We start from the raw sequence: 26999 nt of genomic DNA on the forward strand, positions 1-26999 counted from the left end.
CGATAGACCTTTGGTCTATCCCAGCATGGCAATACTTTTGTACTTAGATAGATTCTATCTATCTATCTATCTATCTATCTATAAGTACATAAGTACATAAGTAATGCCATACTGGGAAAAGACCAAGGGTCCATCGAGCCCAGCATCCTGTCCACGACAGCGGCCAATCCAGGCCAAGGGCACCTGGCAAGCTTCCCAAACATTCCATACATGTTATTCCTGGAATTGTGGATTTTTCCCAAGTCCATTTAGTAGCGGTTTATGGACTTGTCCTTTAGGAAACCGTCCAACCCCTTTTTAAACTCTGCTAAGCTAACTGCCTTCACCACTTTCTCCGGCAACAAATTCCAGAGTTTAATTATACGTTGGGTGAAGAAAAATTTTCTCCAATTTGTTTTAAATTTACTACACTGTAGTTTCATCGCATGCTCCCCCTAGTCCTAGTATTTTTGAAAAGTGTGAACAGACGCTTCACTTCCACCTGTTCCACTCCACTCATTATTTTATATACCTCTATCATGTCTCCCCTCAGCCGTTTCTTCTCCAAGCTGAATAGCCCTAGCCTCCTTAATCTTTCTTCATAGGGAAGTCGTCCCATCCCCGCTATCATTTTAGTCACCCTTCTCTGCACCTTTTCCAATTCTACTATATCTTTCTTGAGATGCGGCGACCAGAATTGAACACAATACTCAAGGTGCGGTCGCACCTTGGAGCGATACAACGGCATTATAACATCCTCACACCTGTTTTCCATACCTTTCCTAATAATACCCAACATTCTATTCGCTTTCCTAGCCGCAGCAGCACACTGAGCAGAAGGTTTCAGTGTATTATCGACGACGACACCCAGATCCCTTTCTTGGTCCATAATTCCTATCTATCTATCTATCTATCTATCTATCTATCTATCTATCTATCTATCTATCTATCTATCTATCTATCTATCTATCTATCTATCTATATCCTTAAAAGGCACAGGCTTGAAGGAGGCAGGCTTGGGGCTTGGCTTGTGTGGATTTTGAAGTATTGGGGGGCAATACTGAGCCCAGGGCATCAATGTTTTTTTAAATGCCAGCCACTATGGACTTTTTATACTTGGTGTTCAACCTGCATTCAATATCTAGGTATAATACAGTCACAGGCACTTGTTGAGTTCCAGCGAAACCAGGATAACTAATTTGATAAAGCTGGGATGACCTTTTTCCTGTCCTAACTTCATCCAGATAATTAGCAGCAATATTCAATCCACTATCCCCCAGATTCTATATAGCACGCCTAGAGTTCTGTGCTGAAATTTAAGCATTTTCTATAATGACGCTCAACAAGCTAATCAGCGTTGATAACAGGTCTTGGCAAGAAATAATGAGCACTAATTGGAAATAATTAGAATTTACGCACATAACTTGCTAAGCGTATTCTATAACACACTGCGCCTAAATCCTAAGCTGCTCAGTCAAAAAGGGGCTTGGTTATGGGCGGGAAAATGAGCACACACTGTTATAGAATATGCCCTTCTGTGCCTAAATCTATGCACCCGAATTTACACCAAGTAAAACATGGTCTAAATGAACGCGACTACATTTGATTGCGTAGAAAGGCACTTGGCATATACTTTATACCACGCGGAAATTTAAGCCTGTTGTATAAAATTTAGGCATACTTTAGAGAATGCGCCTAGGCATGTTTTTTTACCTCGTGGATTTTTAGGCGCCATATAGAATCTGGCTGTATGCGGGTAACTGGGTAACTCCTGGGTCCACCCAGACTCCGCCCCAAACCACCCTTGCACTGTCCAGTGTGCCTGGATATTCATTGGCATTATCTGGGTAAGTGCCCCTTAAAATCCTAGTATGACCTAGTTAGTGGGATTTAGCCAATTAGAAGATGCTCCTCCTTGGATAAATCCTGGTGAACATCGCCCCCCACCTCCCATGTGTATTAACATAGAAACATAGAAATATGATGGCAGATAAAGGCCATATGACCCATCCAGTCTGCCCATCCTCTGTAACCCCTAATTCTTCCTTTTCCTAAGCGATCCCACATGCTTATCCCATGCCTTTTTAAATACTGGAACAGTCCTCGAGTCCACCACCTCCACCGGGAGGCCATTCCATGCCTCCACCACCCTTTCTGTGAAATAATACTTCCTTAGATTACTCCTAAGCCTGTTCCCTCTTAACTTTGTCATATGCCCCCTCATTCCATTTGCACGTCAAAGCTTTATGACAGAGAAGGCAAGATGGTTATATTCTAACTGCCTGATAAATTTAATTAAATAAGGGGCTTTGAAAAATTAGGCCTCAAATGTACAGGAAGCATGGTCGGGCTTTAATTGCAATTTATATGTTATGATTTTATGGATTTTGATGAGTATGATCCGAAGAACTACTCTGGACTCAGTCTGCGGCTCCTCACTACCTCTCCACCCTCATCTCCCCCTATGTTCCCGCCCGCAACCTCCGCTCACAGGACAAAGCCCTTCTCTCAGTACCCTTCTCCACTACTGCCAACTCCAGGCTCCGCTCATTCTGCCTTGCCTCACCCTATGCCTGGAATAATCTTCCTTTACCCATACGCCATGCCCCCTCCCTACCCATCTTCAAATCTCTGCTTAAAACTCACCTCTTCAATGCTGCCTTCGGCGCCTAACCGCTCGAGAAATATAAAATACCCCAATCTATCCACCCTATCAGATTAACTGTTCACTCGTCCTCTAGATTGTTCACTTGTCTTTAGTTTGTTCTCTTGTCTTTTAGATTGTAAGCTCTTTGAGCAGGGACTGTCCTTCTATGTTTGAATTGTACAGCGCTGCGTAACCCTAGTAGCGCTTTAGAAATGATTGTTGTTGTTGTTGTTGTTGACTTTCTTTCAAAGGGTAGCAGTATGGAAAGATAAAATATTTTGCATGGTATACAGGAACCCCATTAAACCCATCAAGTCTTGCGGCAGGAGCACTGATTTCTGCTGAGGGAGGATGAGCTCAGCAAAGGACTCTTGACAGATTCCTTGGGAGCTTCCGCCTCACAGCTGCTGAGGAAACTGAAAGCCGAGGAGACAGCTTGGCACATCCCCAGAGAGAGGAGCTGAAAGCCAGGCACGCACACAGAAGCTGGGATTTTGTTTTGTGGTACGTTTATATACAATTGATGAAATTAAAAAAAGAAAACAGAAGGCAGGAAGAGATCAAATAAAAGAGGCCCAGGAGGAAACGGAGAAGGGAGATAATACAAGCCTGGCATGCACATAAAGAGAAGAATTGTCCTTCTCTTTACCTCTTGTGGGCGGGCTCCATTTGGTGCCATGGACCCTGGTCAGATTGTGGGAAGGTGGATTAACTGGCAGTTCAGCCCTTGGAATGGGACAACAGAATTGTTCAGAGAATGATAGGACAGTGCCTCCACCTAGTGGACAGGTGCATCACTCTACCCAGCTGTCAGAAAACAGCTAGGCAGTCGGTCCGCCAAATCCAATACGAAGATAAAACAATGAGGCAGACCTTGTAAAAAAAATGTGTTTATTAGAAGATGAAAAGCTCCCAGATATCTATATATATAAAACTCACCCTCAACGTTCTATTGGCTTCTGACGTCACTGAAGCCAAGGTTCGTATGTTCGAAGCTCTGAAGCCTTCGAAAATCACAGTCTCTGGGCCCCGCCCTTGCGTCAAACGTTATGACGTTAAGGGCAGAGGCGGAGCAATTCACCAACATCGATGACGGGTGGGGGGGGGGCACAGGAAAGCCTTGCTAGCGCCCGTTTCATTGGCTCCAGAAACGGGCCTTTTTTTACTAGTTCAACATAAAATGCCCGACATGGCCATGTTTCGCCAGTATAAAAATGGCTGCATCAGGGGCAGTGGGTCAGCGGGGTATAAATGCCACAAATAAATAAATAAGTAAATGAAAATAAAATCATTCAGTATCTAAACTCAACACATAAAAGGCAGGGTAATACATAAATAAATAAACAAACTAAACCTTGCCTTTTATGTGTTGAGTTTAGATACTGAATGATTTTATTTTCATTTACTTAATTATTTATTTGTGGCATTTATACCCCGCTGACCCACTGCCCCTGATGCAGCCATTTTTATACTGGCGAAACATGGCCATGTCGGGCATTTTATGTTGAATATCTGGGAGCTTTTAACCTTCTAATAAAGACATTTTTTTTTACAAGGTCTGCCTCATTGTTTTATCTTCACTCTTCCTAGCAGTCATCACTTTACAGTTCTAAAGTTCTATGTCCATCTGAAGTAATTTTAAGAAAATCAAATGAAGAATAGTCTTACGTTGTAAATTCTATTGATATCACCATATATCAATATGCTTTCTCAATGATATTAACCTGGGACAAAGAACTCACATTACTATAAGTAATACATGCATGCTCTGAGCTAGAGGTGTGCACGGGGACGGGGACAACAGGAAATTGATGAGAACGGTAAGGGGATGGTAGCAATATGATGGGGGTACATAAGTACATAAGCACATAAGTATTGTCATACTTGGACAGACCAAAGGTCCATCAAGCCCAGCATCCTGTTTCCTACAGTGACCAATCCAGGTCACAAATACCTGGCAAGATCCACAAAAAGTACAAAATGTTCTATACTGCTTATCCCAGGAATAGTGGATTTTCCACAAGTCCAATTTAATAATGGTCTATGGATTTTTCCTTTAGGAAGCCGTCCTATCCTTTTTTAAACTCTGTTAAGCTAACCGCCTTTACCACATTCTCTGGCAACGAATTCCAGATTTTAATTACATGTTGAGTGAAGAAAAAATTTCTCCGATTCGTTTTAAATTTACTACTTTGTAGCTTCATCGAATGCCCCCTAGTCCTAGTAGTTTTGGAAAGCGTAAACAGACACTTCACGTCTACTCGTTCAACTCCACTCATGGTTTTATAGATCACTATCATATCAACCCTCAGCCATCTTTTTTCCATGCTGAAGAGCCCTAGCCGCTTTAGCCTTTCCTCATAGGGAAGTTGTCCAATCCCCTTTTTCATTTTCGTCGCCCTTCTCTACACCTTTTCTAATTCCACTATATCTTTTTTGAGATGCGGTGACCAGACTTGAACACAATATTCGAGGTGCGGTCGCACCATGGAGTGATACAAAGGCATTATAACATCCTCATTTTTGTGTTCCATTCCTTTCCTAATAATACCTAACATTCTACTTGCTTTCTTAGCATGGGCGTAGTTTGACTGTTTCATTTGGGGGGGCAAAGGATGGGGCGGAGCATATTAGCATATTCATTTGCATATATATATATATATATATATATATATATATATATATATATATATATATATATATGCAAATGAATATGCTAATATGTTTCTATCCATCCCCTTCCCCGTTCTATCCAGCGTCTCCCCCCTCCCCCTTCCCAGCATCTGTCTCCCATAAAGAACTCGTGGATGCAGCAGCTCACAGGTTTGAGTGAACGGCGACGGCTGCACGGGGGAGTGGAAGCAGAGATTTACCAAATGGCTTCCTACCTTCCAGTGGACTAGACAGGAGCGAGGAGCCAGCATTTCCCAGCGGCGAACAGGCGGGTCGGCGAGCGAGCAAGCGGAGGTCGTAAAAGCAGCAAGCAGGCACGCTCGTCTCCGTCCGCTTCCCTGCCCTCTCTGAGTCTGTGTCCCGCCTTCCTCTGAGGTCATTTCCTTTCGGGCGGGACGCTGAGAGGGCAGGGAAGCGGACAGAGACGAGCGTGCCAGCTTGTTGCTTTTACTCAGTGGTGCCCCGCCCGCCAGTTCGCCGAAGCAACATCGGGTAAGTCGCTCGTCGTTTGCGGGGGCACTGCCCCCCTCGGCCCCCCAGTCTACGCCCATGTTTCTTAGCCGCAGCAGCACACTAAGCAGAAGGTTTCAACGTATCATCAACGGCGATGCTTGTAACATCTCTCCCGGCTGCAGCCTGGACAGTTGTTCTCATTTGGAAGTCTGAAACCTTTGACATAGGGTAGTGCTCCCAAAAGTAGTCAAAACGCAGACACCAACGACTCTCACCACCAAGGCTATCTTTCATTTCGGATGGAAGAGCTGGCACTCAAGCTGCTTGCAGCTGTTTTATTCTGGGCTACAGCTGTAATTCAGCACATTAACATTTGCACTTCTTTTGAAACATGCGGGAAATGACAGGCTACATTCCAGATACAACATTTATTTATTCATTCTTGTACCCCACGATTATCCAAAAACAAGTTTCGGTTCAGAGTGGCTTACAATTAACAGTTACGAGAGATTACAATGATGCGTTACTGAAATATAGAATACTGTGGACTAACATTGTCTCCTTTGGTTAGCCATAGAGTTGGTTTTTAGTTCCTCTCTCAATCAAAGATAGTCTGTGATTCTTCTTTTTTTTTTTTTTTTAATTTATTTATTTATTAGTTTCAATAATACAAACGAGTAATCATTTGTAAGGCAATACAGAGAAATTATTTAGAAGAAAATAAAAAGAAAATATAGAAAATCTAACAAAGATTTCCAAAATACAATTATTTATACTCTGCCTCAGACCACAATCTAGGAAGGGGGGGTAGTGGGTTGTAAGTACAATTTCAAGGAGAATGTAACATAAGAAGAAATTATTTAAATAACGTATAGGTAAGTCCTGATCTTTATCCCGAATTGTTATTACTGATAGTTCTTAATGTCATTCAACTAGAAGATCTTTTAGAGTCCAAAAACGTCTTTAGTTGAGATGGTTCAAAAAAAACATATTTTGTCCCAGACAGGCGAATCAAACATTTACAAGGGTAGGCCAACATAAATGTTGCACCTAATCCCTTGACCTCATCTCTCATAAGTAAAAATTGTTTTCTCCTTTGTTGTGTAATCTTTGCCACATCCGGGAACATCCACACTTTCTGACCACAAAATGTTTTAGAAGAATATTTAAAATACAATTTCATCAACATATTTATATCTTGTTCGAAAACTAAAGTTAGAACCAGAGTTCCTCTGGATGTGATCTCATCCATAGATTCCTCCAGAACAGCTGTTAAATTTTGAATGTCAATATCGGGCATAGTTTTCACTAGTTCTGGAGCTTCTCTATTTTTTGGAACATTTGGCAAATAATAAACTTTACTACAGGGAGGTATATCTGTTGAAGATAGATTCAGTATTTCTTGAAAATACTTCTTAAGAAAATCACGGGATGTCATAGTTGATGATATAGGAAAATTGAGTAGTCTCAAAGTCAGCCGTCAATTGTGATTTTCTAATTGTTCTAATTTCCGTGCTGAGAAAACTTTATCTTTAACCAAAGTATCCACTACCATTTTCACAGAGTTAACCTCTTCTTTTAGTTTACCTATTTGATTAGCATGATCTTGTTTTATATGATCTAAAGAGTCAGACATAATCGTCAATTTACTCACTATCATAAGCATTTGTTTAGTGGAATTCGCCACCTCTTCCGTCAGTTTCTGGACCGCTTGCCAAATGACTTCCATAGTCACCTCCTTGAGCACTTCCTGCTCCTCAATGTCTCCCTCTGCTCCTCGAGGGGAAGCACTGCCGTGCGAACTTGGACTAAACACTTCGGAATCAGTCCGGTCCGCAACTTCCAACCTGGAGGCAGCAGGGCAAGGTGGTGGATTCAGCATAGGCGGCGATAAAGAAGTTTCCGGCCCCAAAGTCGGCGTCGCTCCCTCGACGTCGCTCACAGCAGGGCTCGCCGATCCTTGTCCAGGAGGTAAGCTTCTCACGTAGCGGTCAATTGTTTGCTGGGCGGGGGACGACGTTAGGGGTATCGGCGGCAATCTCCTTGTCGTCCCTTTTCTTTTAGTGTGTGGCATTTTAATTCAAAAGGAAAACAGACCAGAGGAATCACCCGCTAGCACAGAGAACGCTGAGAGACCAGCTAGGACGCCATCTTGCCCAGACCACTCCCCCCCTCAGTCTGTGATTCTTCTTATCGCTTTGGGAATTGAATTCCTCCATTTGGAACCCAAATAGATAAATCCGTCCGTGTATATGGATTTATAGGTTTGGGTTTTGCAGTTAGGTAGGTGAAGGAGTAGGTAGCTCCTGGGCTTGCATTTCTTGGAGACAGTTCGATCATATAGCATGTAGTCGGGAGACATGTCACACAGTATTCTGAAGATGAGAGTGCTTGATTTGAAAAATAGTCTGGCCTGAATTGGGAGCCAGTATAGCGCTGTAAGCAGGGGCGTAGCCAGACTTCCGTGGGAGGGGGATCCAGAGCCCGAGGTGAGGGGGCATATTTTAGGGCCCCCCCCGGCGCTGCCGACCCCCCCCTGCCACCATTGCCGACACCCCCTGCCACCGCCAGCACCACCACGAACAACTTTTACCCCCCCCCCCACTCGACCCCCCCCTGCCCACCCCCGCCGCCGCCTACCTTTGCTGGCGGGGGACCCCAACTCCCGCCAGCCGAAGTCTTCTTCCTTTGTTTGGTTTCCGAGTCTGACGTCCTGCATGTACAGGACGTCAGACTCACAGAAACAGAACGAAGCCCTGCAAGGCTTCGTTCTGTTTCTGTGAGTCTGGCGTCCTGCACGTTGTACGTGCAGGACGTCAAACTTGGAAACCTAACGAAGGAAGAAGACTTCGGCTGGCGGGGGTTGGGGTCCCCCGCCAGCAAAGGTAGCAGATGGCGACAGTGGGTTGGCGGTGGGAGGGGGGGTTGAGAGGGTGGTCGGCAGGGGGGTCCAGGGCCAAATCTACAGGGGCCCAGGCCCCCGTGGCCCCATAGTAGCTACGCCCCTGGCTGTAAGTAGTGGAGTTACTCTTTCGTATTTAGAGTCTTTGAATATCAGTCTTGTTGCTGTGTTCTGAATGGTTTGCAGTGATTTTAGAATGTTCTCTTTGCATCCTACATATGCAGAGCCACTGAGAGGGGGGAGGGGGCAATTCCCCCTGGGCCCAGCCTTTAAAGGGGGCCCACTGCTGGAGTCTCTCTCTCTCTCTCTCTCTCTCTTTCTCTCTCTCTCTCTTGCTCCTGACGGGACCTGTGCGTTCACATCCCGACAGGAGCAGGAGAGAGAAAACTCCGGCACTGGGCCCCTCTTAGAAGCTGAGGAGGAGCAGACACAGGGCTTTGGGGCCTCTGGTTTGACTGGTGAGGGTCCCCAGGCCCTGCCAGCAGAAGAAGCCTTCCTCTAGCGCTGTTCTTCACTCCACCACATTGCCTGCCCTGCTGCTGCTTTTCCCCTCATGCCACACATGCTCGGTTTTGATGAAATTGAGCATGCGTGATGTGAGGGGAAAGGCAGCCACAGGGGCAGGCCAGCAATGCGACGGAGTGAAGAACAGAGCTGGAGGAAGGATTCTGCTGGCGAGGCTTGGGGACCTCTGCTAGCCAAGGTATGTAGAGTTGCGGCGGGGAGGCGGCAGCGGCAGTGGTGAGCCTGAATGGGCGGTGGCAAAGATCCTGGGCAGCGGGGGGGGGCAGCAGTCCTGCCCCAGCTCAGTCTCTCAGCGGCCCTGTACATATGCAACGTTGCAATAGTCTAGTTGGGGTAGTGCCAGCGATTGTACTATCAGACAAAATGATTGTCTAGGAAAGTAATCTCTGATCCTTCTCCATTTCCACAGGGTTCTCAAACTCTTTGATGTGACTGCAGAGACCTGGATTTCAAGAGGTAAATGTTTACGCCCCGCAGTGCTCATAACCAGTGGCGTAGCAAGGTGGGGTGCCAGGGGAGCGGCCGCTCCCCCAAACGGAGTTTGCGTAGCACTGAAAATGTGCGCCAGCTCCGGCGGAAGTCCGGTCTTGCTCCCCTTGCGCCGTCAACCCGTCTGAACCTGGTTACGCTTCTGCTCATAACCCTGGAGAGGTAGTTAAGGACGCGACTGAGATGGCCTTTGGCTGCCTCGGTGCAACATTTCCTCAGCATGGAGAACTTGTGTTGTGTAATCTGTTTAGCACTGTAGCATTTGCAAATGCCAACATCTCAAGTTAGAGGAACGCAACTGCCGCTGCATAGTAAATGGCCCCCTAAGAGTGTGAGCCCACTAGGGACAGAAAAAGAACCTGCGTATAGTTTATGTGAACCACTTTGGTTGTTCCCCCAGAAAGGCAGTATATCAAATCCATTATTTATTTATTTATTGCATTTGTATCCCACATTTTCCCACCCATTTGCGGGTTCAGTGTGGCTTACAATACATTGTGAGTCATGGAATTACATTGGTTACAATATGGTTATGGGTTATATAGAGAAGAGTTATGGGAAGACAGTCGAAGTCAAACATATTTTGGGAAAACAAGTCAAAGTCAAACATAGTTTGGGAGTGGAACAGTAGAATGTAACAATGGGGAAGTGATCGGCGATAGAACAATGGCGAGAGAACATTAGGGTATAACAGTTCCATCTGTGGGTAGAGTTTTAAGTGTGGTGAGAATAAAGGGAAGAGAGATCAGAAGAGAGTGTATTGCCCTTTATCCCACATAAACCCTTAAACCCCAAGGACAAAACTTGGAATAGAACCCTGGGTTCTACTGGTTTTGGTGACATCTCAGACTCTTTGCTATTCCAATTGTTTTATCATAAGAAGTTTGGATGACTGTAATAACCTTATTATACATGGCTGGCAAGAGTTAATTTGACAAACTGTCTCATGATATATCCCACGCAAACCTCTCCTACAAAAATCATTGAAGCTACAATTTTAATATAAGAACTGGCTGGGAAAATTGAGTTCATTGCATTAGGAGCAAGTAAAGTCATTTCATGTCTTATACCTAGGAATCATTTTGTAAGGGTTATAATTTTTCACCAAGCATGAGACTGAAACACAAATCTATTTTCTTTACCAGCTACAGCTAGTGCAAGAGGGGCAGGCAATTTGGGAATCATTCTAATTATTGAAATGAAAATAAGACATTATTATTATTATTATTATTATTATTATTATTATTATTATTATTATTAATGAGTGGGTTTAATTCCCTGGGTTTAGACAATGTCCAAGCAATTTCATATTGCTTCTGGGGTCAGATGGTGCTGGGCAGACTTATACGGTCTGTGCCAGAGCCGGTGGTGGGAGGCGGGACTGGTGGTTGGGAGGCGGGGATAGTGCTGGGCAGACTTATATGGTCTGTGCCAGAGCCGGTGGTTGGGAGGCGGGGCTGGTGGTTGGGAGGTGGGGATGGTGCTAGGCAGACTTATACGGTCTGTGCCAGAACCGGTGGTGGGAGGCGGGGCTGGTGGTTGGGAGGTGGGGATGGTGCTGGGCAGACTTATACGGTCTATGCCCTGAAAAGGACAGGTACAAATCAAGGTAAGGTATACACAAAAAGTAGCACATGTGAGTTTATCTTGTTGGGCAGACTGGATGGACCATGCAGGTTTTTTTCTGCCGTCATCATCTACTATGTAGATGCATTGTTCATATTCTTAATATCAGTCAAAATGACAAAAATGGACCAATCTATGTATATCCCTCAGGCCTTACATTTCATAAAAAGAGGCCAGATCACAAGAGGGTTGAATATAATTCACTGTTTTGACAATTTTCCTCTCAGGTTCAAATGGGCTGTGTCTTTAAGGCAATCTATGGACTACATCAAGATCTGTGAGCATATTGGAGATCAGACAAGTTTTGAATGGTTTTGCATTTGTGAAATTTTTTCGCTGTTTTGACTGTCAGTTGTTGTCTTAAATGTGATTTTTGGCTAAGTGGGTTTCTTTCTTTCTTTCTTTAGCTGCACATTTATAGTCCGCCTGAATCAAGCAGGTTACAAAATAACATCCATAATAAAACATAACATGTAAATAAAACCACATTTTATTCTAATAAAACAGTAAAAGAAAAACATCACATAAAAATAAATAACAAAGGACCATACATTGCTGCAACTCATTTCCCAATCTTTGATAAAGTGTTTTGTGGGTGATGGCATTTTTTGGCCATGATATGCGTTTTTCATGATCTTTTTTCCATCATCTTTATGTTATTTTTGATTTCTAACACACAGTATGGAGCAATTTGACCAATGATTATAATGATTGCCTACGTTTGTTTATTTTCTTCAATATTGTGCTGTTGGATTGTATATTGTTTGTGTGTACCACATTGCCGCTTGGTTTTCAGTCAAGTCTTTAGCAGAATTTGCTGTTTTAAGGGCCCTTTCACTAAAGTGCAGTAAAAGCTGTACATAACAAGTTCTTATGTGGCATTTACCCATGTGCTATGCCAAGATTTAACATGGCATTTTGTAGGTCTTTTTATTTAGGTTGTGATGTTCACATTATCGTAAGGAACCAGCAAAAAATTAATGCAAGAGGCATTTACATTTTTAGTGTGCGCTAAATGCTAGAGACACCCATGGGAATGGCAATTCTCTGCCTCCTCCAAAAAATATTTTTAAAAAATTGGTAATGTGTGGGTTAGCGCCTGCAAACAGGCAAAACTGCAAAACACTTTACCGTGTTTCTGCGGTAGCCTGTTAACGTGTGCTAACCGTGTGTTAAGAGTTTAATTCCCTTTAGTAAAAGGGCCCCTTTGTTCTTTTCTATCATATCACCCCTGTTTCTCCTTTCCTCCAACATGTATACCCTGGAGGAAAGGAGAAACAGGGGTGATGTGATACAGAAGTTCAAATATTTGAAAGGTACTAATCTGCAAACAAACCTTTTCCGGAGATGGGAAGGTGGTAGAACTAGAGGATATGAATTGAGGTTGAAGGGGGGCAGACTCAGGACTAATGTCAGGAAGTATATTTTCACGGAGAGAGTGGTGGATACTTGGAATGGTGGAGATGAAAAACGGTAACGGAATTCAAACATGCGTGGAATAAACATAAAGGAATCCTGTTCAGAAGGAATGGATCCTCAGAAGCTTAGCCGAGATTGGGTGGCAGAGCCGGTAGTGGGAGGCGGGGCTAGTGGTTGGGAGGCGGGGCTAGTGCTGGGCAGACTTCTACGGTCTGTGCCCTGAAAATGGCATATACAAATCAAGGTCAGGTATTCACATAAAATAGCACATACGAGTTTATCTTGTTGGGCAGACTGGATTGACCGTACAGGTTTTTCTCTGCCATCATCTACTATGTATGTATGTTACTTTGTGACTTTAAGGCAAATAAATTATTTGATTTCTCCCTAGATGTACTGTAATTTAGGACTCAAACAAGGAGAAGAACCAATCTCCACTAGGAGTACGATAGAAGAAACACAGTGGAGATGACCAAATCTACACCTCTTCCCTGGGCTCCCTGATCTCATCTCATTGTTTCCAGTATCATCTCTATGCTGATGACACCCAACTGTATCTCTCCACACCAGACATCACCGCGGAGACCCAGGCAAAGGTATCGGCCTGCTTATCCGACATTGCTGCCTGGATGTCCAACCGCCACCTGAAACTGAACATGTCCAAGACCGAGCTTATCGTCTTTCCACCAAAACCCACTTCTCCTCTTCCTCCACTTTCTATCTCAGTTGATAACACCCTCATCCTCCCCATCTCATCTGCCCGCAACCTCGGAGTCATCTTTGACTCCTCTCTCTCCTTCTCTGCGCATATCCAGCAAATAGCCAAGACCTGTCGCTTCTTCCTCTTTAACATCAGCAAAATTCGCCCTTTCCTCTCTGAACACACCACCCGAACTCTCGTCCACGCTCTCATTACCTCTCGCCTGGACTACTGCAACTTACTCCTCACCGGCCTCCCACTTAGCCATCTATCCCCCCTTCAGTCTGTTCAGAACTCTGCTGCACGTCTCATATTCCGCCAGAACCGATATACTCATATCACCCCTCTCCTCAGGTCACTTCACTGGCTTCCGATCAGATACCGCATTCAATTCAAGCTTCTCCTTCTTACCTACAAATGCACTCAGTCTGCTGCCCCTCACTATCTTTCTACCCTCCTCTCCCCTTACGTTCCCGCCCGTAACCTCCGTTCACAGGATAAATCCCTCCTCTCAGTACCCTTCTCCACCACCGCCAACTCCAGGCTCCGCTCATTCTGCCTCGCCTCACCCTATGCTTGGAACAACCTTCCTGAACCCTTACGTCAAGCCCCCTCCCTGCCCGTGTTCAAGTCTTTGCTTAAAGCCCACCTCTTCAATGCTGCGTTCGGCACCTAACCCTTGCCGTTCACTGAATCCAGACTGCCCCAATTTGACTGCCCCTATCGGACCGACCGTTCACTTGTCTATTAGATTGTAAGCTCTTTGAGCAGGGACTGTCTCTCTTTGTTAAATTGTACAGCGCTGCGTAACCCTAGTAGCGCTCTAGAAATGTTAAGTAGTAGTAGTAGTAGTAAGTGGCAGTAAGCCCAACGTGGGCTTACTGCTCGCTCTAATGGAAGTACCACCGGGCTACCCAGCAGCCCGGTTGTACTTCCCACCCCTACTGTGCGCCATTTCCGCTGCTACAAAACTTTATTTTTTTTTTGAAGTGCCGGACTGTACCCGGCAGTAATCAGCCAGTGCCGTGCGCTGCCCAGTTACCACTGGGTTAGCGTGGGAGCTCTTATGGCGGTAAGGGCTCCTCCCTCCGAAATGGCTGCGCAAGTGCTTTGCTTGCCACCCGGCCATTTCCTGCAGGAAAGCAAGATTTTCCCTTTTACCAGCTGCAGTAAAAGGGGGCCTCAGCGCACGTGTAAAACACACGACGACACTAGGTCTGGCCGCCTTTTGCCGCAGCTTGGTAAAACAGGACTCCTTTTACCAAGCTGCAGCAAAAGGGGGTCAGCGCTGGGGCCCTGATGTTCTTAGGTATTTAGTACACGGGGACAGGACACGGGCCGTGTTTCAGCACTACTGCCTGCATCAGGAGTCCAATGAATCTGAGGAACATTCAAGCGAGACCATAATCAGTTCTTAATCATAAGCATAAGCACCGCCATGCTGGGAAGAGACCAAAGGTCCATCAAGCCCAGCACTCTGTCACCGACAGCGGCCAATCCAGGCCCGAAGAACCTGGCAAAACCCCCAAATTTAATAACAATCAATGGACTTTTCCTTCAGGAATCTATCCAGACCCCCTTTAAACTCAGCAAGGCCAGCTGCCGTCACTACCTTCTCCTGCAATGAGTTCCAGAGTCTAACTATACGCTGAGTAAAGAAAACCTTTCTCCGATTTGTTTTAAACCTACCACATTCTAATTTCATCTTGTGTCCCCTGGTTCTATTATTGTTAGAAAGTGTAAACAAACGCTTCACATCAGTCCGCTCTACCCCACTCATTATTTTGTACACATAATGATAAATGATATAAAGGCAAAATTACAAATATCATACAAATGGACTGTAAAATAATTGTAAAGAATATAAAATCATAATGGTGTGGAGAGGAGTGGCCTAGTGGTTAGAGCACTGGAACATGGAATGTTGCTACTATTGGAGATTCTACACGGAATGTTGCAGAGTGGAGGAGTGGCCTAGTGGTTAGAGCACTGGAACATGGAATGTTGCTACTATTGGAGATTCTACACGGAATGTTGCTAGTGGAGGAGTGGCCTAGTGGTTAGTGCACTGGAACATGGAATGTTGCTACTATTGGAGATTCTACATGGAATGTTGCTGAGTGGAGGAGTGGCCTAGTGGTTAGAGCATTGGTCTTGCAATCCAGAGGTGGCTGGTGCAAATCCCACTGCTGCTTCTTGTGATCTTGGGCAAGTCACTTAACCCTCCATTGCCTCAGGTACAAATTTAGATTGTGAGCCCTCCTGGGACAGAGAAATATCCAGTGTACCTGAATGTAACTCACCTTGAGCTACTACTGAAAAAGATGTGAGCAAAGTCTAAATAAATAAATAATGACTTAAAAACAAACAAGTGCATACATATTTTTATTTATTTATTTTTTGTTACATTTGTACTCCACACTTTCTCACTCATGGCAGTCTCAATGCGGCTTACATGGGGCAATGGAGGGTTAAGTGACTTACCCAGAGTCACAAGGAGCTGTCTGTGCCTGAAGTGGGAATCAAACTCAGTTTCTCAGGACCAAAGTCCACCACCCTAACCACTAGGCCACTCCTCCACTAGAGCATAAATATACAAAATAAACTGTACATGCATTAAAACAATTATCATGTCAAAGTATATAAAAAATGTAATTAGACTTACACAAATAAGCAAATGTGCTTAATCACATAAGGAAATTGCAACCATCTACTTCAAAGAGCATGCTTAGTCTATATCCTAATAAACAAATCAACTAAAGTGGAATGAATAGTAAAACCTCTAAAAGAATTATTCCATTTCAAGTGGAATGGTCTACCTAAATTGGTGAAACTTACTCCTGATCACCGGACCTTCAAAAAACGCCTCAAGACCTTTCTATTTGGAAAAGCTTACGCTCAAATCCCGCCTAGCATCTCTTACTTCTGAACTGTCTCTGTCAAGGCGTCATATTGATCACCACTCCTCTTTCTCCTTTTCCCTTCTTTGCTTTTACCCTTTCTTTCTTACACTTCTAAGAAATTGATTGTTTGTTTGCTGATTTGATGTATTACAGACTGTTGTAAGCCACATTGAGCCTGCCCGTGGGTGGGGAATTGTGGGATATAAATGCTATAAATAAATAAATAAATAAATAAATAAATAAGTTATATATTTATATATAATGCCTTCGACATACCTGGAAACTACACTATTAATGAAAATGTTCAATAGTGTGGAAATGATGAACCTGAAAGGGCAAAAGAATGAAATTATGACAATAACAACAAAACTAATGGCGTTAATGTGTGATAAGGAGTGATTTAATTTGAATGTGCAACTATCCAGCTTATAATCGAAAGACAAACACGCCTATATTGCGACCTAAATCGGGAGATAGGCGTTTATCTCCCAAAAACGAATAACGCGGTATAATCGAAAGCCGAACTTGGACGTTTTCAACTGCACTCCATCGCGGAAGCATACAAAGTTGACGGGGGCGTGTCAGAGGCGTGGTGAAGGCGGAACTGGGGCATGGTTATCACCCGAACAGAGATGGGCGCCTTTCGCCGATAATGGAAAAAAAGTATGCGTTTGTAGCTAGAATTTAGGGCACTTTTCCTGGACCCTGTTTTTTCACAAATAAGGCCCCCAAAAGTGCCCTAAATGACCAGATTACCACCCGAGGGAATCGGGGATGACCTCCCCTGACTCCCCCAGTGGTCACTAACCCCCTCCCACCACAAAAAATGATGTTTCACAACTTTTTATTTTCACCCTCAAATGTCATACCCACCTCCCTGGCAGCAGTATGCAGGTCCCTGGAGCAGTTGTTAGGGGGTGCAGTGGACTTTAGGCAGGTGGACCCAGGCCCATCCCCCCCACCTGTTACAATTGTGCTGCTTAATGCTTAGTCGTCCAACCCCCCCAAACCCACTGTACCCACATGTAGGTGCCCCCCTTCACCCCTTAGGGCTATAGTAATGGTGTAGACTTGTGGGCAGTGGGTTTTGAGGGGGATTTGGGGGGCTCAACACACAAGGGAAGGGTGCTATGCACCTGGGAGCTCTTTTACCTTTTTTTTTTGTTTTTGTAAAAGTGCCCCCTAGGGTGCCCGGTTGGTGTCCTGGCATGTGAGGGGGACCAGTGCACTACGACTCCTGGCCCCTCCCACGAACAAATGCCTTGGATTTATTCGTTTTTGAGCTGGGCGTTTTCATTTTCCATTATCACTGAAAAACAAAAACGCCCAGCTCACAAATTGTCGAATAAAGCATGGACGCCTATTTTTTTTTCGAAAATACGGTTCGGTCCGCCCCTTCACGGACCCGCTCTCGGAGATAAACGCCCATGGAGATAGACGTTTTCGTTCAATTATGCCCCTCCACGTGAAAGATAATGGGAAATGAGCAGTTTGTGTTGAAAAGCACGACATCAAACTGAGAATTATGATTAGCCCAGGTACTTAAGGGCAAACACCAAAAAGGAAAAAAAAAGAGGGGGCGGGGAAGTCCCTTCATAGTCACCAGTCAAACCGAAAGGTAGAAGGCACCAAGACAAAGAACCAGGATGGTTAAAAACTTGGTTTATTCATAGAATCCAAAAAAGCGTGTGCAAAATACAGTCTTCAATTGCAAAATATAGGATACACTATATTTACACCAAAACCCAACACAGGCTGTGTTTCAGCAAAGTATACTTTCATCAGGGGTCCTTTGATTAGCACTGTTGAAATCCTGCTACACAGAGTTTCCTGTGTATACAAAGTGTGGGCTCCGAATACACCACACTAAAGGGGTCTTTTACTAAGCCATGGTAGCGTTTATAGCTCGCGGTAGAAATCAGCTGGCGGTAAACGCTGAGACGCCCATTATATTCCTATCGGTGTCTCAGTATTTACTGCTAGCTGATTTCTACTGTGAGCTAAAAAAAGCACTACCCTGCCTTAGTAAAAGAACCCCTAAGGTTGCTAAAAAAGGTTCCGCATATTACTGAAGACCCATCTCTTTAATAAAGCGTACCACAAAGATCAACCAATGTGAATATGCACAACTCGCCCATCTATATTCAGAACTGGTTCTTAATATCTGCTTGTATACTAATACTTTGTTTTATTATCATCATGCTGACCAAGATCCTGCGATACTAAATGTTTATTTACTAACATTCCTCCACTACTCATGATGTATTGTAAGCCACTTTGAGCCTGCAAAGAGGTGGGATAAGGTGGGATACAAATGCAACAAATAAATAAAAAGCAGAAGTACCAGCGGGGGTGAGATGGCGTTCTTTTTCATTAAAGGCATGAAAAGTTTAGGCCATCCTGGTTCTTTGTCTTGGTGCCTTCTACATTTTGGTTTGACTAGCACAGGTACTTCCCATTAGACAAATTAGGAACTTACAGATGGGCGCCCCTGTTTGATTATGCCCCTCCACGTTACTACGTTACTCCCTTGACAGCCAGATGCACTAAAGTCGTCGTTAGAGCCGTTCCCTACCGAATTCCATAGCGAATCGGTAGGGAACGGCAATGCATCAAAGAAAGGGAATGCAAATGAGCTGCTCGTTGCAGCTCACTTGCATTCTCTAAGCCCTCGTAAAACGGTCGGAGAATTGGCCGGTAGAGCATGCGCAGAGCAGCCAAGCGTTAATGCTGGCTGCTCTGCGCATGCCAAGGACGTCAAAAAATAAAACAACCTTTATATACGGCCTTCGCTCCCCCCGCCCAAGGTCGCCGCCGCCACTCCCCCTCCCCCCTGCATTGAAAGAGCTTTCCGCAGCCCCACCCTCCCCTCCCGAGGTCACTGCCGCCGCTCCCCCCTCTCTTGAAATGACAGCTTCCCTGCCATCCTCTGCACCCCCACCCCTCATGAGGTTGCCGCTGCTCCGCCCTCCACCCACCCCCCTCCGTCTGCCACCGTGCCCTCACAGCGCCTCTCACCCCCGTGTGAAGGCGCTGCACCGGCCACAGCAGCAACAGCTGATCACTTGGCTTCGGGACTTCCCTTCTTTCCTCCTTGGCCCGGGGCTGCGGAAAGCTCTTTCAATGCAGGGGAGAGGGGGAGCGGCGGCGACCTTGGGCGAGGGGGGTGCGTCAAAAGAGAAAAAAAGAAAGCAGTGCTCATCAGGGATGTCCTTGAAGGACATCAATGCTAGGCACAGACGCGAAGCTTGTTTTTTTTTTCCTTTCCCACAGCAGCCCCTGCCTAACGAGAGGTGCAGACCTCACGTTAGGGTTTCCACCTTAAGGGGAATTGGTAAACGTTAGTGCATATCATTATAATAGCCTTGCAATGGTACTGCAGCTCATTATAATGATTTGCATTCCGTTTTCGTTAGCTGCTACCGTGATTGGGAAATGGCGTTTGGTGCAAGCTAGGGTTTACTACTTGCTCGTTAATGGCTCATTATTGGCTCATTAAAGGCTCCTTAAGTTTAGTGCATCTGGACCTGTTGTGCCCAGGTCTCTTCTTAAACGGCGAGTGACCGTACTCACTCGCAAATGCGCAGTAGAGACCTTCTCTGCCCCGCCCCCACGTCAATACGTGATGACGGGGGGCGGAACACAGAGGGTCTGTACTGCGCATTGCTGAGGGAGGGACACCGCCGTCTAACGCTCCCCCCACCCGAGTCGCCGCCGCCACCCACCTTCTACCCGGTCGGGCCCTCGCTCCACTATTGAAACAGCGAGGGTCCGGGAACGTAGCACTGAGCTCTGCTGAGCTGCCGACATCGCCCTTCCTTCTTCTTCTCTGCCTCTCTCCCGCCCTCGACGACATTACGTCACACGAGGGCGGGACAGGCAGAGAAGAAGAACGAAGGCCGATGTCGGCAGCTCAGCAGAGCTCAGTGCTGCGTTCCCGGACCCTCGCTGTTTCAATAGCGGAGCGAGGGCCCGGCCGGGTGGAAGGTGAGTGGTGACGGCTCGGTGGGGGGGTGCGAACTCGGAGGGGGAGGGGCAGCAGCGAACTCGGCGGTGGGGGCGGGCCTTTCAACCCCTCCTTCCTATAATAGCCCGTTTTTACGGGCTCAAAGTCTAGTATATATATATGTAGCAGAGTAAATATGGACCATCAGCATTGCGATGCGTTTCCCATATATACTAAAGGGAATCAAACTGCATCAAGATGTTTCTCGGTCCCGTTTTAGAAACTTTTTATCATACGTTTTATTCAAAAATCATTTTAGCTTATTTTTCATAGTTTAGAATGATATCTGAATCAATGCTGACACGTGTTTTGCCAAAAGGCTTTTTCAAGGCAATTTCCTAAAACTCAAAACTATCAGTTTAAAATCTTCATACGAGTTCTTCTCAACTAGAATTATCTTAAGGATAACTCAAGGAACACATTACGTTCAAGATCTGCACGATTGTACATAAAATCATTCACGCAGACGCCCCAACATACATGCTAAACCTTGTGGACCTGCCTCCCAGAAACGCCATAAGATCAGCTCGCAAATTTCTCAATCTGCACTTTCCCAGCTGTAAAGGACTAAAATACAAGCTGGTACACGCCACCACCTTCTCTTACATGAGCACGCAGTTGTGGAATGCATTATCTACAGCCCTGAAAACTATTGACGAAATAACTAACTTTTGGAAATCTTTGAAGACACATCTCTTCAACAAGACCTACAAAGAGAACCCATAACCTTACAGAAATACCTACCAGCTCACCCAGCTATTAAAGTCCACCTCTATACTATCCTGTCTAAAACCCTCCTTCTCACTACCCTTTCTTAATCTTTGTACACTACGAATTGTAACCGACATCTTGTAATGACTATGTCATAACAAAACTATGTAAGCCACATTGAGCCTGCAAATAGGTGGGAAAATGTGGGATACAAATGCAATAAATAGTAAAAAAAAAAAAAAAAAGATAATATGTAAGTCCATACCATTCAAAGTACTCCAACCTGATATCTGGATTCCCCCAAATTTTACAGGGCGTTTTTCTAAATTCTGATCCCCCCCCGCCCCCCCCCCCCCCCCCCCCCCGTATGGTATGCACTTGTATATTATCTTTTTTTTTACTATTTAAGATCATAAATGTATGTATATTTTGAATAGTAGTTGGTGGGAACCTATTGAATATTGTTGAATTGTTTGATTCCTGCAACTGTGTTCACGGTGTTTGTGAAATTGTGACCTGCTAGGACAACTCTTTTGTTAACGATTCACCAGGCAGAAGGATCTCATCAAAAGCCACTCAGAAGAAGCTGTGGTCTCATATCTTGCCTCCTCTGTGTCCATGGGGATGTAATTACGTCAGCCTTCAAACGTTTGCTTCAGCGTAGCAAAATGATCATAGTGCTAGGGGATGGAAGTAGCGTTTGATACTGTAGTGCTGTAAGAAGACAAGAGGCGGTCATTTCATTCTGGCTTACAAACCAAAGTCATGAAACATAGAACAATCCATAGAAAGGAGAGATGCTGACAGTGACAGATTGTCCACAGGAGCAGACAGACTCCCCAGAGTAAAGAGTGGCATCTGGAAGCCCTGTTCCAAGGCTGTGTGCGGAGACAAGTGACATTTGGCTTCACATGGCTGAGCTAACAATACACGTATGAATTCAGTTTAATATTGCGCTGGATACGCAGCACCTGTATCTGGAACTCTTACAGACATAGAACTCAATTTGTCTTACCAATTATAATTGTATTTATTAAATTTTATAACAACCATAATATACATCTTATGAGTGGTAATGCAGAAATTTGGAAAATAAAACCTGAAGAAATTATAAATCATATAGGTAAGGTTTTTCATTAATAATCGACCACAATAATTTTAGGTAATTGATCCAAGAAAGGAAATAACAAAAAAAATAAGATTAGATATATATAGATATACATCTTATAATTAACTAATATTAATGATTCAGCTTACCCAGGTGGCTTACTCCAAGCTATCTTACGGTGTGTCATCTATGACCAGACTGTTACATTAACCAGTGGCGTTCCTAGGGGGGCGGACACTGGGGGCGGCGCCCTGCCCCCGGGTGCAGCGCCCTCCCCCCCGATGCAGCGCAGACCCCCTCCCCCGGCGAAAGACCCCCCCTGCGAAAGAGCCCCCTGGGTGCATGCCGCTGGGGGGGGGGTGCCGCAGCGCGTGCCTGCTGCGAGTTTACTAACTTTGCTCGTTCGCTGCAGCTCCCTCTGCCCCGGAACAGGAAGTAACCTGTTCCGGGGCAGAGGGAGCTGCAGCGAACGAGAGAAGTTAGTGAACTCTCGCAGCAGGCGTGCGCTGCGGCACCCCCCAGCAGCGTGCACCCGGGGCGGACCGCCCCCACCGCCCCCCCCCTTGGTACGCCACTGACATTAACCTCTTTCTTACTTAATAAGAATTCTTCTAATTGTTTGGGATCAAAGAATTGAAATTGCTTTGATTGAAATAATATACGACAAATACAAGGAAATTTAAGTACAAAATTTGCACCTATTGCCAAACCCCTCGGACGCAAAGCTAAAAAAGCTTTGCGTCTTTTCTGTGTTTCTCTAGATAAGTCAGGGTAAATTCTTATTTTAGATCCCAAAAATATAGAATCCAAATGTCTCAAGGAAAGTTTTAACACTGCATCTCTGACCATCTTGTCTTACCAATTATAACTGACAGTCTTTTTATCTTTATAAATGGCTGAACCAGTCATGCCAGGGTTTGATCCTGTGAGTCACAGCTTTGCACAGGCATTAGCATCTTCCCGAGGCAGGGCTCCCAAACCTGCCCTCGATATATACGAATTTACCATATGAATATTCATTGTGGTTATCTTGAAAACCTGCTTGGCTGTGGGGTCCATAGGACAGGCTTGGGAAACTCTGAAATTGAGGGCCTTTTTACTAAGGTGTGCCGAAAAATGGGCTGCGCTATTGTAGGCGCGTGTTCTGGGCGCACGAAGATTCATTTTCCAGCGTGCCTGTAAAAAAGGCCTTTTTACAATTTTTGTCAAAAATGGTTGTGCGACAAAATGAAAATTGGCGCGTGTCCATTTTGGGTGTGAGACCTTACCGCCAGCCATTGACTTAGTGGTAAGGTCTCACTCGGTAACTGTGTGGTAATCGTCTACATGCGTATAATGATGACTACCGCTTGATTTTTGCCACAAGCCAGAAAATACAAATTATTTTCTGGCACGCATGGAGGGGCATAATCGAAAGGGGCACCCAAGTTTTCCTGAGGACGTCCTTGCAGGACGTCCCGGCGAAGGGGTGGGGAAACCCGTATTATAGAAACAAGATGGACGTCCATCTTTCGTTTCGATAATACGGTCGGGGATGCCCAAATCTTGAAATTTAGGTCGTCCCTAGAGATGCCATTTTTGTATATTACTATATTATTGTGATGCAAGGAAACAGGAAAATCCATATATGATCACAAGTTAGTTTAGGAGAAATCACATGATTTAGGAGAAACGAAACTTACAACAGTATTTATTTATTTATTTGTGGCATTTGTATCCCACATTTTCCCACCTTTTTGCAGGCTCAATAATATGTGATGGCTAGGAAAGTTTTGCTGAGCAGCAGTTTTGTTATTCTGTCTGTGCGTCTGGCTACTGGGTGACAACTTGCTCCAGAGAGAACAATTATTTTTCTTACCAGTGCACACTATTTAACTTAGGGTGACCAGTTCAGCATGTTTTATCATCATTATTACCATTTTTCACATCATTTTATATATTTATACATTTTTATATATTTTCTATAAATTATATTTTTATTTTTATTATTTTTATGTTTATTTTTTTACAATATCTTTAAATATACAGTTCATTGATATTTACTGATACAAAATAAATGAGGTAGTTATGATTTACATATTTTCTGATGTTTTGATCTTTGTTGGGTTGTATTAATTTTAACATCTGTTGCTTTAATTATGAGTGGACCACTGTTGTAGATCATTTTTTAAATATATATTAGTTAATTTATATTAGTTTGTTTTTTTTCCGAGTAATTTTAAGACGACATGTTACAGACCCGGCATTTTATCAATCTGTTTCTTGCGAACACTAGTGTGTTCCTTTAGATATATATTTTTATAGAGTTTTTATTTATTTTAATGCTTTTGTCAAATTGAGAAAATTATTTTTTGGCGTGTTTTTTTGTGAACTTTAACTTGGAAATGAGGTATATAAGAACTATATGGAACCTCCGACAGTTTTTCCAGCTTTACTAGCGGAGTATCCCTTGACGATTTAAACACATAACAGTAAGTGCATTCTGGATCATAGTTCTGATTTTGGGACATATTATCCTCAAGTTTTCAGGCGATTAATGTGGGTATCTTTAGATATTGTATAAATAATTTTTATATGTTTTGATGATTTGATGAATTTATGTTTTGGCGTGTTTTTTGAACAAGCAATTTCCATCGGCGTCTCCTGTATTAGTGGTGCTTAAACATACAACAGTAAATATACCCTCGATAGCAGTTTGTAATTTGAGGCAGTTCGCTAGCAAACATTAAGGTAATACATGGTAGCCGTTTTAATAAATGGAATATTGAATATCAATATAATGGAGACAGATAGCTCACCTAATATAACTTCCTTAATCAATCCTTTCCTTCCTCTTTCTACCCTTATTTAACCTCTGCACAATATTAAATGTAACTGTCACCCTGCAATGACAATGTTAACAAAATTATGTAAGCCACATTGAGCCTGCAAATAGGTGGGATAATGTAGGATACAAATGCAATAAATAAAGATACATTAGACTAAACTACATTTAAAATAGATCTTTTGAGAATAGAGTGTAACTCTTTGTTTTGTTTATTTAGGGACTCGTATGTGCTGGTTTTTCTTTTTCTTGTTCTTTTATGAGCATTATAAGTGAGTATTTGATTCCTTTTATGTGTGTTGTAAAAGAGTTTTCAGTTTTTTATTTGTCATTTTTGATTTTTAATGTATTTGTTACCTACTTTTTATTTTTCATTGTTATCATCTATTTATATTTACATTTCTATTTTTTATTTTTATAAATAGTTGTTCCTATCAGAAGGTTCCATTTTAGGTACGTGTCCTATTTTCACTCTCATCATATTATTCGATTGCTTGTTATGATATGATATGTTTACGTTTTTAATATGTTTTTATTATGTTTTTAATATTTAAGTTTGCATAAGTGCCTTTATTTTGCTGCTACCATATATGTAAATATATCTCTTATATTAACTTTATAAGTGGGTATTGTGATGTGTTGATTGATTATCTGGATAATTTATGTTTTTTGCTATATGTTTTTTGTATTTATTAATATTTTATTTGTATATTATTTATGTGGATGATCTATGTCTATGTTCTATATGCACACACAATATATTATGTTTTTATATATATTTTTATATTTCATATTTGTAATTTTATGTGTTTGTTTATTTTAGGCCCTGATGCAGCCCCTTTGGGCGAAACACGGCCTGTATCGGGCAACTTTCTGATATACAGTATCATTAATAAAATCCTTTTGATGTTATATTGATCTGCTGGTTTATTTTCCATTATATAAAAAAACTATTGCACTTATTAGTTTTGGAATGAAATTACAGACGTTGGGCTGGTCTTTGGAATTTCAAACTGCAGTAAGCCCGCACTAATGATTACCGCAGCTTAGGAAAAGAAGCCTATATCGTTCCACCTCTGCTTTTCTTAAGCTGCGGTAAAAAATGACCGTGCTAGTGTGGGCACGTGAAATTGGCACGTGCTGGGCCATTTTTTAATGCGGTGGGTAAAAAGGCCTTTCTTAATGGGGCAGTAAATGGCTGTGCGCTAAAATGAAAAGTAACGTGTGGCTATTTACTGCCTAAGCCCTTACCGCCACCTGTTTACTTAGCAGGATATGCAGGACGTCAGGACTCACAGAAACAGAATCCAGATTAGCAACGCACCAGAGACCGGTGCTGAAGAGGACTTCGGCTGGCGGGGGTTGAGGACTCCCGCCAGCAAAGGTACCTGATGGCGGCGGCGGGGGAGGGTTGGTGGCAGGAGGGGGGGGTTGAATGTGGTGGGAGAGGGTCGGCGGCGGGGGTATATGTGAAAGCAGGGGGGCCAGGGCTAAATCTGCGGGGGCCCTTGCCCCCGTGGCCCAACCTAGCTACGCCCCTGCTCTGGATGTCAAGATGGTGCTCTAACCACTAGGTCACTCCTCCACACTGAAGGCATTTGGTTTGTCTTTGGGACCTTTATATTATAACTTAGAGCGCACTAACGGATATTTGAGTGCGCTAAGTGCCATGTGGCTCATAGGTATAAAAAAAGATGCACGACATTTAGGAGCCCTTTTACAAAGCAGCGGTAGGCCCAACACGGGCTTACCGCACGCTAATCTGGAACTATCACTGGCCCAACATTGGGTGCCAACGGTAGTTCCAGCCCCGGCGTGTGCTGTTTCCCACACTGGAGAAAATACAGCTGTAACTTTTAGCATGCCGCTAACTCGGCAGTAATCGGGCAGCACCATGCACTACCCGGTTACCTCTGGGCTAGCGACAGGGGCGTAGCCAGACTTCAGCGGGAGGGGGGTCCAGAGCCCAAGGTGAGGGGGCACATTTTAGCCCCCCCAGCGCCACCGACTCCCCCGCCATTGCTGACCCCCCCC

This window comes from Microcaecilia unicolor, chromosome 9, assembly GCF_901765095.1.
Source record: "Microcaecilia unicolor chromosome 9, aMicUni1.1, whole genome shotgun sequence".
In the NCBI taxonomy this organism is placed as follows: Eukaryota; Metazoa; Chordata; class Amphibia; order Gymnophiona; family Siphonopidae; genus Microcaecilia; species Microcaecilia unicolor.